The 14,126-nt window shown below is 35.8% G+C and overlaps 1 long non-coding RNA gene across 1 annotated transcript; it reads right to left on the reverse strand.

The window, feature by feature from the left end:
* Positions 1-11,861: 11,861 nt before the first annotated feature.
* LOC133575185 (uncharacterized) lies at positions 11,862-13,475 on the reverse strand. Its single transcript, XR_009811468.2, has 3 exons — positions 13,423-13,475; positions 13,297-13,343; positions 11,862-13,201 (listed from the first exon to the last, which is right to left on the reverse strand). It is a non-coding gene; the product is annotated as an uncharacterized lncRNA (long non-coding RNA).
* Positions 13,476-14,126: the final 651 nt, after the last annotated feature.

The raw sequence follows: 14,126 nt of genomic DNA on the forward strand, positions 1-14,126 counted from the left end.
AACACATGATGTGTTTTTATTAGCTGTATTAGCGTACTATCAAAATGACTTTAAACATCTTATATACGTGTTATAATAAAGGCAACACATGATGTAAGTGTCTACATTAGCTATATTAGCCTACTATCAAAATGACTTTAAAAGTCTTATATAAGTGTTATAATGAAGACAACACATGATGTAAGTGTCTGTATTAGCTATATTAGCCTACTATCAAAATGACTTTAAAAATCCTATATAAGTGTTATAATTAAGGCAACACATGATGTAAGTGTCCATATTAGCCTACTATTAAAATGACTTTAAAAGTCTTATAAAAGTCATATAATGAAAACAACACATGTGTTTTTATTAGCTGTATTAGCGTACTATCAAAATGACTTTAAACATCTTATATACGTGTTATAATAAAGGCAACACATGATGTAAGTGTCTACATTAGCTATATTAGTCTACTATCAAAATGACTTTAAAAGTCTTATATAAGTGTTATAATGAAGACAACACATGATGTAAGTGTCTATATTAGCTATATTAGCCTTCTATCAAAATGACTTTAAAAGTCTTATATAAGTGTTATAATGAAGACAACACATGATGTAAGTGTCTGTATTAGCTATATTAGCCTACTATCAAAATGACTTTAAAAGTCCTATATAAGTGTTATAATTAAGGCAACACATGATGTAAGTGTCCATATTAGCCTACTATTAAAATGACTTTAAAAGTCTTATAAAAGTCATATAATGAAAACAACACATGATGTGTTTTTATTAGCTGTATTAGCATACTATCAAAATGACTTTAAACATTTTATATACGTGTTATAATAAAGGCAACACATGATGTAAGTGTCTACATTAGCTATATTAGCCTACTATCAAAATGACTTTAAAAGTCTTATATAAGTGTTATAATGAAGACAACACATGATGTAAGTGTCTGTATTAGCTATATTAGCCTACTATCAAAATGACTTTAAAAATCCTATATAAGTGTTATAATTAAGGCAACACATGATGTAAGTGTCCATATTAGCCTACTATTAAAATGACTTTAAAAGTCTTATAAAAGTCATATAATGAAAACAACACATGTGTTTTTATTAGCTGTATTAGCGTACTATCAAAATGACTTTAAACATCTTATATACGTGTTATAATAAAGGCAACACATGATGTAAGTGTCTACATTAGCTATATTAGCCTACTATCAAAATGACTTTAAAAGTCTTATATAAGTATTATAATGAAGACAACACATGATGTAAGTGTCTGTATTAGCTATATTAGCCTACTATCAAAATGACTTTAAAAATCCTATATAAGTGTTATAATTAAGGCAACACATGATGTAAGTGTCCATATTAGCCTACTATCAAAATGACTTTAAAAGTCTTATAAAAGTCATATAATGAAAACAACACATGTGTTTTTATTAGCTGTATTAGCGTACTATCAAAATGACTTTAAACATCTTATATACGTGTTATAATAAAGGCAACACATGATGTAAGTGTCTACATTAGCTATATTAGCCTACTATCCAAATGACTTTAAAAGTCTTATATAAGTGTTATAATGAAGACAACACATGATGTAAGTGTCTGTATTAGCTATATTAGCCTACTATCAAAATGACTTTAAAAATCCTATATAAGTGTTATAATGAAGACAACACATGATGTAAGTGTCCATATTAGCCTACTATTAAAATGACTTTAAAAGTCTTATAAAAGTCATATAATGAAAACAACACATGATGTGTTTTTATTAGCTGTATTAGCGTACTATCAAAATGACTTTAAACATCTTATATACGTGTTATAATAAAGGCAACACATGATGTAAGTGTCTACATTAGCTATATTAGCCTACTATCAAAATGACTTTAAAAGTCTTACATAAGTGTTATAATGAAGACAACACATGATGTAAGTGTCTATATTAGCTATATTAGCCTTCTATCAAAATGACTTTAAAAGTCCTATATAAGTGTTTTAATTAAGGCAACACATGATGTAAGTGTCCATATTAGCCTACTATTAAAATGACTTTAAAAGTCTTATAAAAGTCATATAATGAAAACAACACATGATGTGTTTTTATTAGCTGTATTAGCGTACTATCAAAATGACTTTAAACATTTTATATACGTGTTATAATAAAGGCAACACATGATGTAAGTGTCTACATTAGCTATATTAGCCTACTATCAAAATGACTTTAAAAGTCTTATATAAGTGTTATAATGAAGACAACACATGATGTAAGTGTCTGTATTAGCTATATTAGCCTACTATCAAAATGACTTTAAAAATCCTATATAAGTGTTATAATTAAGGCAACACATGATGTAAGTGTCCATATTAGCCTACTATTAAAATGACTTTAAAAGTCTTATAAAAGTCATATAATGAAAACAACACATGTGTTTTTATTAGCTGTATTAGCGTACTATCAAAATGACTTTAAACATCTTATATACGTGTTATAATAAAGGCAACACATGATGTAAGTGTCTACATTAGCTATATTAGCCTACTATCAAAATGACTTTAAAAGTCTTATATAAGTGTTATAATGAAGACAACACATGATGTAAGTGTCTGTATTAGCTATATTAGCCTACTATCAAAATGACTTTAAAAATCCTATATAAGTGTTATAATGAAGACAACACATGATGTAAGTGTCCATATTAGCCTACTATTAAAATGACTTTAAAAGTCTTATAAAAGTCATATAATGAAAACAACACATGATGTGTTTTTATTAGCTGTATTAGCGTACTATCAAAATGACTTTAAACATCTTATATACGTGTTATAATAAAGGCAACACATGATGTAAGTGTCTACATTAGCTATATTAGCCTACTATCAAAATGACTTTAAAAGTCTTACATAAGTGTTATAATGAAGACAACACATGATGTAAGTGTCTATATTAGCTATATTAGCCTTCTATCAAAATGACTTTAAAAGTCCTATATAAGTGTTTTAATTAAGGCAACACATGATGTAAGTGTCCATATTAGCCTACTATTAAAATGACTTTAAAAGTCTTATAAAAGTCATATAATGAAAACAACACATGATGTGTTTTTATTAGCTGTATTAGCGTACTATCAAAATGACTTTAAACATTTTATATACGTGTTATAATAAAGGCAACACATGATGTAAGTGTCTACATTAGCTATATTAGCCTACTATCAAAATGACTTTAAAAGTCTTATATAAGTGTTATAATGAAGACAACACATGATGTAAGTGTCTGTATTAGCTATATTAGCCTACTATCAAAATGACTTTAAAAATCCTATATAAGTGTTATAATTAAGGCAACACATGATGTAAGTGTCCATATTAGCCTACTATTAAAATGACTTTAAAAGTCTTATAAAAGTCATATAATGAAAACAACACATGTGTTTTTATTAGCTGTATTAGCGTACTATCAAAATGACTTTAAACATCTTATATACGTGTTATAATAAAGGCAACACATGATGTAAGTGTCTACATTAGCTATATTAGCCTACTATCAAAATGACTTTAAAAGTCTTATATAAGTGTTATAATGAAGACAACACATGATGTAAGTGTCTTTATTAGCTATATTAGCCTACTATCAAAATGACTTTAAAAATCCTATATGTGTTATAATTAAGGCAACACATGATGTACCGTAAGTGTCCATATTAGCCTACTATTAAAATGACTTTAAAAGTCTTATAAAAGTCATATAATGAAAACAACACATGATGTGTTTTTATTAGCTGTATTAGCGTACTATCAAAATGACTTTAAACATCTTATATACGTGTTATAATAAAGGCAACACATGATGTAAGTGTCTACATTAGCTATATTAGCCTACTATCAAAATGACTTTAAACGTCTTATCTAAGTGTTATAATGAAGGCAACACATGATGTGTCTATATTAGCTATATTAGCCTACTATGAAAATGACTTCAAAAGTCTTATATAAGCGTTATAATGAAAACAACACACGATGTAAGTGTATATACTAGCCTACTATCAAAATGATAGTCGAACCTCGGATTCAGGAGGAACAGTGTGGTTTTCGTCCTGGTCGTGGAACTGTGGACCAGCTCTATACTCTCGGCAGGGTCCTTGAGGGTGCATGGGAGTTTGCCCAACCAGTCTACATGTGTTTTGTGGACTTGGAGAAGGCATTCGACCGTGTCCCTCGGGAAGTCCTGTGGGGAGTGCTCAGAGAGTACGGGGTATCGGACTGTCTGATTGTGGCAGTCCGCTCCCTGTATGATCAGTGCCAGAGCTTGGTCCGCATTGCCGGTAGTAAGTCGGACACGTTTCCAGTGAGGGTTGGACTCCGCCAAGGCTGCCCTTTGTCACCGATTCTGTTCATAACTTTTATGGACAGAATTTCTAGGCGCAGTCAAGGCGTTGAGGGGATCTGGTTTGGTGGCTGCAGGATTAGGTCTCTGCTTTTTGCAGATGACGTGGTCCTGATGGCTTCATCTGGCCAGGATCTTCAGCTCTCACTGGATCGGTTCGCAGCTGAGTGTGAAGCGACTGGGATGAGAATCAGCACCTCCAAGTCCGAGTCCATGGTTCTCGCCCGGAAAAGGGTGGAGTGCCATCTCCGGGTTGGGGAGGAGATCTTGCCCCAAGTGGAGGAGTTCAAGTACCTCGGAGTCTTGTTCACGAGTGGGGGAAGAGTGGATCGTGAGATCGACAGGCGGATCGGTGCGGCGTCTTCAGTAATGCGGACGCTGTATCGATCCGTTGTGGTGAAGAAGGAGCTGAGCCGGAAGGCAAAGCTCTCAATTTACCGGTCGATCTACGTTCCCATCCTCACCTATGGTCATGAGCTTTGGGTTATGACCGAAAGGACAAGATCACGGGTACAAGCGGCTGAAATGAGTTTCCTCCGCCGGGTGGCGGGGCTCTCCCTTAGAGATAGGGTGAGAAGCTCTGTCATCCGGGGGGAGCTCAAAGTAAAGCCGCTGCTCCTCCACATCGAGAGGAGCCAGATGAGGTGGTTTGGGCATCTGGTCAGGATGCCACCCGAACGCCTCCCTAGGGAGGTGTTTAGGGCACGTCCCACCGGTAGGAGGCCGCGGGGAAGACCCAGGACACGTTGGGAAGACTATGTCTCCCGGCTGGCCTGGGAACGCCTCGGGGTCCCACAGGAAGAGCTGGACGAAGTGGCTGGGGAGAGGGAAGTCTGGGCTTCCCTGCTTAAGCTGCTGCCCCCGCGACCCGACCTCGGATAAGCGGAAGAAGATGGATGGATGGATGGATAATGAAGACAACACATGATGTAAGTGTCTATATTAGCCTACTATCAAAATGACTTTAAAAGTATTATATAAGTGTTATAATGAAGACAACAGATGATGTAAGTGTCTATATTGGCCTACTATTAACCCTGTAAGACCCAAATATAGAAAAACCTAAAAAAAATAAAAATAAAAATTGACCTTTCAGATGTTGTTGTAGTAGGCATTTGATGCAGAAATTGAAGAGTTAAAAAAAAAAAGTTCATGTATTTAGAGAAATGTTGTAATATTGCAACATTGGGCTTTGATGGGAGCAGAATTTCTGTATTTGTACTCATGTTGTCTGAACAACTAAGGGTTCATTTGCAGGGTTGATTGCTTACTTAGCCCCATAACGGTATATACCATTAATAATAATCACACATTAGTTATATTTTTATGAAGTCATCTTTTACAAATATAATAATATCAAACAAGATAAAACTCTTAAAAAAATGCTTTCCCCCCCTCTTTTTTTTCTTTTCATGACATTGGTCATGAAGACTTTCATTGGTGGTGAAAGTCCTAAAAACAGTCCCTGTCGTCTGTAAAACAAAGGCAAACATCACACTTTCTGCATTGTGTGTTGGTGTATCCTGTATAGCAGTGTCTGCAGCATCATCATCTAATCAAAACAGTTGTGCTCTTCTGGTACAACCTGCAGGCATTTCTCTCTGAATGAATCAAGCCAGAGTCTGAGTTTCCATAGTTTGTCTTTCTTTTCCGTCTCAGATACTGTCATGTTGTTTACAAAATGCAATGACGTCAACAGGGGTTGGAATCCGTTGCATGGCATCACATCAGCAACAGGTGGTGGACCAAGTGCTCAGGGTAGACAATAGTGTCTGCCTGGTAAGTCGCTTTGGGCAAAAGTGTCCAAATTCCATCAATGTAAATGTAAATGTGGTAATGGCTCTAATTATCATACTAACAGGAAACCATGCATACCCCCATTACATCCACACATTCTGGAGCATTCCTTTCCCCAGAACTGAATTGTCTGTTGATATATGCACTTTGTGGACAAAGTCATGGAATTTTAGGTCAGGCTGATCAATTAACTAATTTTTTTAGAGATAAAACTTTTAAATCAGTCACCAGAACACAACACAAGGGTAGAATGTATACTATTACTATCCATGTATAGAGAAAATACTTAAGGCAGTGATGTAGTGGAGGGAATACAACCTGTTTGAGCCCACTGCAACAAGGCACCTACAAACCCCGTTTCTATATGAGTTGGGAAATTGTGTTAGATGTAAATATAAACGGAATAAAATGATTTGCAAATAATTTTCAACCCATATTCAGTTGAATATGCTACAAAGACAACATATTTGATGTTCAAACTGATAAACTTTTTTTTTTTGTGCAAATAATCATTAACTTTAGAATTTGATGCCGGCAACACGTGACAAAGAAGTTGGGAAAGGTGGCAATAAATACTGGTAAAGTTGAGGAATGCTCATCAAACACTTATTTGGAACATCCCACAGGTGAACAGGCAAATTGGGAACAGGTGGGTGCCATGATTGGGTATAAAAACAGCTTCCCAAAAAATGCTCAGTCTTTCACAAGAAAGGATGGGGTGAGGTTGAATAGTTTAAGAAAAACCTGTCTCAAGCAGCTATTGCAAGGAATTTAGGGATTTCACCATCTACGGTCCGTAATATCATCAAAGGGTTCAGAGAATCTGGAGAAATCACTGCACGTAAGCAGCTAAGCCCGTGACCTTCGATCCCTCAGGCTGTACTGCATCAACAAGCGACGCCAGTGTGTAAAGGATATCACCACATGGGCTCAGGAACACTTCAGAAACCCACTGTCAGTAACTACAGTTGGTCGCTACATCTGTAAGTGCAAGTTAAAACTCTCCTATGCAAGGCGAAAACCGTTTATCAACAACACCCAGAAACACCGCCGGCCTCGCTGGGCCTGAGCTCATCTAAGATGGACTGATACAAAGTGGGAAAGTGTTCTGTGGTCTGACGAGTCCACATTTCACATTGTTTTTTGGAAACTGGACGTCGTGTCCTCCGGCCCAAAAAGGAAAAGAACAATCCGGATTGTTATAGGCTCAAAGTTGAAAAGCCAGCATCTGTGATGGTATGGGGGTGTATTAGTGCCCAAGACATGGGTAACTGGCTCTGCGATGAGGTGGCGACTTGTCCAGGGTGTACCCTGCCTTCCGCCCGATTGTAGCTGAGATAGGCTCCAGCGACCCCAAAGGGAATAAGCGGTAGAAAATGGATGAATGGATGGACATGGGTAACTTACACATCTGTGAAGGCGCCATTAATGCTGAAAGGTACATACAGGTTTTGGAGCAACATATGTTGCCATCCAAGCAACATTACCATGGACGCCCCTGCTTATTTCAGCAAGACAATGCCAAGCCACGTGTTACATCAACGTGGCTTCATAGTAAAAGAGTGCGGGCACTCGACTGGCCTGCCTGTAGTCCAGACCTGTCTCCCATTGAAAATGTGTGGCACACTATGAAGCCTAAAATACCACAACAGAGACCCCTGGACTGTTGAACAACTTAAGCTGTACATCAAGCAAGAATGGGAAAGAATTCCACCTGAGAAGCTTAAAAAATATGTCTCCTCACGTTTACTAAGTGTTGTTAAAAGGAAAGGCCATGTAACACATTGGTGAACATGCCCTTTCCCAACTACTTTGGCACGTGTTGCAGCCATGAAATTCTAATTTTTATTTGCAAAAAAAAAAAAAAGTTTATGAGTTTGAACATCAAATATCTTGTCTTTGTAGTGCATTCAATTGAATATGGGTTGAAAAGGATTTGCAAATCATTGTATTCCGTTTATATTTACATCTAACACAATTTCCCAACTCATATGGAAACGGGGTTTGTATTATGACTACCACATTAACCCAGTGTTGTATAATTGCAACAATTATATAACAAGCTCTAAATGAAATTTGATGCATCTGTTCCACAATGACTACATATGTACATGCTCTAGACATTGTAATAACAACCAAAAAAATATATAAAATACATTTTACTTACTTGAATCTGATTAATCCAGTCCAATGAATCAAATAGATGTTGTTCGAAGGAAACCTTGAGAGGTTGTGTGAGTTCATGGCCAGAAGGCGTGACTTATTAACAAATGTACAATCCAATAGCCTTGTGAGACTGAACAATAGGACCCAATGACTATGTAAATGTGGTAAAAAAAATATAACAGATTGTTTTTTAGGATGGTTAAAGGTAACGTTGAAATTTTACAAGAAGATGTGTTACAGGGTTAAAATGACTTTAAAAGTCTTATATAAGTGTCATAATGAAGACAACACATTATGTAAGTGTCTATATTAGCCTACTATCAAAATGACTTTAAAAGTCTTATATAAGTGATATAATGAAGAAAACACATGATGTAAAATGTCTATATTAGATTACTATCAAATGATTATAAAAGTCTTATAAAATTGTTATAATGACGGCACCACATGATGTAAGTGTATATATTAGCCTACTATCAAAATGACTATAAAAGTCTTATATACATGTTATAGTGACGACAACACATGATGAAAGTGTTTATATTAGTTATATTAGCCTACTATCAAAATGACTATGAGTCACAGCTGACACAAATCTTTGTTGACAGAAATGTTGAAGTGTAATTTTTATTTTACAACATTGGGAAACATTACTAAAACTTCTCAGAAGGTGAGAACACTCCTGGAAACGACTGTCTTAGAATGGCCAAAGGTATAGATGTGTGTGTCCAAGTTAAGTTCTAATGGATTCATTACAATCTTTGCAAGCTGGGTAAAGTTTGCTGTGGTCTGGAACAACATGGCACACAAACATCTATCATAAATGCAGCCAATATTACATACAGATAATGTGTCATGAGACATGCTCCATTAAATACAGCTAGCCTAAATAGCATGTTAGCATGTTATCAATTAGCTTGCAGTCATGCAGTGACCAAATATGGCTGATTAGCACTGCACATTAGTCAATAACATCAACAAAGCTCACCTTTGTGCATTCACACACAGCATAAAACGTTTGGTAGACAAAACTATGTGTGTGTGGGTTAGGGTGACCAGGTGTCCGGATTTAGGCCGGACAGTCCGGATTTTTAATGCCTTGTCCGGCGTCCGGCGCAGCATCAAGCCGGACACGTATTTGTCCTCCTTTTTGAGGCACTAGGCTTGAAGAGCGGACTTTTTTCATCTTTGCTGGGCTGCAGCGCAATAGCCAATCAAAGACCGTAAAAAATGCCCAACGCAGTAACGTATCAAATGATTGGCTAAGAGCGGTGTCGGATACAAATGTGCTTATCATTGGTTAAAAAAGTAAACAAGGCCTCGTTTAATTCTGAATGGATAAAAGAGCACAAATTTATAACGAAAAGCAGTCGAGACTCATTCCATGGCTTCTGCACACTTTGTCGATGTGATGTCGACGTAAGTAGTCAGGGGAAAGCTGCAATTGAACGGCATGCGGGTACGGATAAACATAAAAGTAATAAACGTGCGGCAGGTACCTCTTCAATGAGGACATTTTTTCGTGAAGTTTCGTCGCCCCTGGATGACAAGATAACCGCTGCGGAGCTGTGCAAGGTGTACCATGCTGTAAAGCAGTGGTTCTCAAATGGTACCCTGGGGGAATGTAATGTAAGTTCATTCAAGTAGGCTATTCCATTCATTACCATAAAGCCAGAGTTTCCCCTATGCCATGATGGTTTGACCCTCACTAAAATGTCTGTCAAAAAGAACTGTGAAAAGAAATGCAACAATGCAATATTCAGTGTTGACAGCTAGATTTTTTGTGGACATGTTCCATAAATATTGATGTTAAAGATTTCTTTTTTTGTGAAGAAATGTTTAGAATTAAGTTCCTGAATCCAGGTGGATCTCTGTTACAATCCCCAAAGAGGGCACTTTAAGTTGATGATGACTTCTATGTGTAGAAATATTTATTTATAATTTAATCACTTGTTTATTTTTCAACAAGTTTTTAGTTATTTTATATATTTTTTTCCAAATAGTTCAAGAAAGACCACTACAAATGAGCAATATTTTGCACTGTTATACAATTTAATAAATCAGAAACTGATGACATAGTGCTGTATTTTACTTCTTTATCTCTTTTTTTCAACCAAAAATGCTTTGCTCTGATTAGGGGGCACTCGAATTAAAAAAATGTTCACAGGGGGTACATCACTGAAAAAAGGTTGAGAACCACTGCTGTAACGCATCACCAGTCCTACAGAAGTTTAGACTGCGGCATGAAAGTGGACCGGGAGATTTTCAGTGACTATCCCACAGCTAAAGGGATGGCTTGTGGCCGAACAAAAGCCAAGGCATTGTGCGAGAACGTCATCGCTCACTACTCGGTACAGGAACATACCGACTACATAAAAGAAAACAACCTACCCTTTTCCGTGGCAACCGACGCCTCAAATAAAGGAACAAACAAGTGTTTTCCCATTGTGGTAAGGTATTTTCACTTTGATGAAGGCATCCAACATGTCCTGTTGGATTTTTATAGTGACAGCAACGAAACGTCAGAAGCCATAACAAACCAGCTGCTGGCAAAACTTGAGATGTCTGGCTTAGAGGTGAAAAACATGTCTGCATATGCAGCAGACAATGCCAGTGTCAATTGTGGCAAACATAACAGTGTGTATCAGAAGCTGAAACTGAGCCAAAAAGATGTGCTCCCTGCAAACTGTTTGGCCCATATTCTGCATAACGCAACCAGATATGCAGCAAGCAGCCTTGATGTTGATGTGGAAAATTTTTTGTGGCATTTTTTTTTAAATTATATATGTTAACTACATTTAAGTCCACACATGTTATGCTTTGTGGCACTCTGCACTTGAAAAGATTCATCTCAGTGGTCACTTTTTGAACACCACAATGTATTGAATAAATACAAATACTGTTAAACACTTGACTTTAATATTTTTTCCTATTCAGCCACACAAACATCATCTTTAAACCACTCAAAATTGTACTATAAAAAAAGAGTATACCAGAGTCCTATGTACACCATAGTAATTTATTGATATGCCGTATAATGTCCTCCTTTTTGGTGTCATGGAAATGGTCACCCTAGTGTGGGTATATATATATATATATATATATATATATATATATATATATATATATATATACATACTGATTTTATATAATTTTATATTTCGTCTAAAGATCTAGCCGAAAAATAATAACAATAAGCCCCAGTTATATAAAGCTTTGGTAGGGGAACAAAGGTGCTGAAATCAATACATCAATTAGTTAATTAATACAAAATATTAATTAATAATTAGTTATTTTAATTAAAGTAAAATCATATTTTTTTAAACTATTACCAAAATTAACAATTTCAAAAATATTAATGATTCTATCCAAAAAAAGAAAAAAAAGAAAAATACATTCATTAACAATTAAAAGTCCTATTGTTAATAAAGTTTTGAAATAAAACATTTGTAATTCTCAGATTTTATTATTGCTTTAATTGTTTTAATAATAATAAAACTGTTATTATTATTGTTGAGTTTTCTATGGTGCTAAGATAGTATGTTTGTTTAAAACAGTGATTCTCAAACTAGTACACGTACTACTCCATCTAGTTTTAACCTAAAGATTATGATTCATTATTTGAGTAGTGTTTTTTTTCCCTATATTTAAACACAGTGTTACTGTTCAAACTGTGTATATATTTAATATTTGTATATTTTAATGTTATCATTATGGTGGTATTTAATGAGTACTTAGGTCTACTACACTACTATGTTTTAATGTTGCCATTATGGTGGTACTTAATGAATACTTAGGTCTACTACACTACTGTGTTTAATGTTGTCATTATGGTGGTACTTAATGAGTACTTAGGTTTACTACACTACTGTGTTTTAATGTTGTCATTATGGTGGTACTTAATGAGTACTTAGGTTTACTACACTACTGTATTTAATGTGGTCATTATGGTGGTACTTAATGAATACTTAGGCCTACTACACTACTGTATTTATTGTTGTCATGGTGGTACTTGGCCTCCCGCGACCCTAAAGGGAATAAGCGGTAGAAAATGGATGGATGGATGGATGGTGGTACTTGATGAATACTTAGGTCTACTACACTACTGTATTTAATGTTGTCATTATGGTGGTACTTAAGGAGTACTTAGGTCTACTACACTACTGTATTTAATGTGGTCATTATGGTGGTACTTAATGAATACTTAGGTCTACTACACTACTGTATTATAATGTTGTCATTATGGTGGTACTTAATGAATACTTAGGTCTACTACACTACTGTATATATTGTTGTCATTATGGTGGTACTTAATGAATACTTAGGTCTACTACACTATTGTATATATTGTTGTCATTATGGTGGTACTTAATGAATACTTAGGTCTACTACACTACTGTATTTAAATGTTGTCATCATGGTGGTACTTAATGAATACATAGGTCTACTACACTACATCATGGTGGTACTTGGTGAAAAAAGTTGAAGAAACCCTGGTATGAGAAGTATATTATAAATGTTGATGATATTATACAAGCACCAAACTATCTGAAGTCCTTATAAATCTTCACAAGCAAGAACTTTAAATGCAAGAATTTGTCATATCTAATCTCCAATTTCACAGCTGAGCAAGCGTGAGGATATCTGAGTGTCACAAATGTGAAGGGTGACTCCGACAGTGTGTCAGATTTAGGTAAAAAAGGAATGAAATGTCACATCTTTACATCAAGATGAAATATCCCTTTTTATATATAAGATGACAGTGAGCAGGCAGGATGTCCTTATATGGGCAGATAGCTGGTATGAGGCCGGCTGCTTTTTGCTGTTTTTAAACTTGGACTTTATTGTGCCTTTAAAAAAAAAAAAAATTAATCACAATAACAGCTACTTTATTGTTAGATGCATTTCTAAGGGGCTTATATTGTGACACAAAGCATGCTCTTACCTGATTGTCTTGTTGCTCCAAGCCAAGTATTCTCGATCTTCTATTCCCTGCACAACACAACACATACAAATGCAACAACACAACACATACAAGTGCAACAACACAACGAGTGTGCACCATTCTTACAGGGCAATTTGTGTCTTCCTTCTGGGGAGTGATTGTGTGTATCTGAGGTGACCCAGGAGGGCGGGGGCTATTTGCATGAAGACCACCCTGTTGCATCACCGATGATGCAATAACTCACCATGCCAGGTCACTGATGTTGTAAAAGCAAGTCATGTATGTGAGGACATAATGATGTCATAAAGTTGGACACACGCACGCACATGCATAGGCCATGAAGGTCATGTGATCATTTGTTCCACCCAGGTGAACTTTCTTGTGTCCTGTCTAATGAGATTTATGCTCTGTGGAAATGTCAATATTGACAATGTTATATATTAATATTGTACCCACTAAATAACATAGATACCAATATTGCAGCGTGTCTACAGTACAGTATATTATCAAGTATGGCAATCGTATTTCATTTAGGGATAGGCCTTTGAATAAATTAAAGAAAATGTGAACTATTCTGCAACAATGTGAAGTGAATTATATTTATATAGCGCTTTTTCTCTAGTGACTCAAAGCGCTTTTACATAGTGAAACCCAATATCTAAGTCACATTTAAACCAGTGTGGGTGGCACTTGGAGCAGGTGGGTAAAGTGTCTTGTTCAAGGACACAACGGCAGTGACTAGGATGGCGGAAGCGGGGATCGAACCTGGAACCCTAAAGTTGCTAGCACGGCCACTCTTCCAACAGAGCTATACCGCCCCACACTTAATC

This window comes from Nerophis lumbriciformis, linkage group LG35, assembly GCF_033978685.3.
Source record: "Nerophis lumbriciformis linkage group LG35, RoL_Nlum_v2.1, whole genome shotgun sequence".
Classification (NCBI taxonomy): domain Eukaryota; kingdom Metazoa; phylum Chordata; class Actinopteri; order Syngnathiformes; family Syngnathidae; genus Nerophis; species Nerophis lumbriciformis.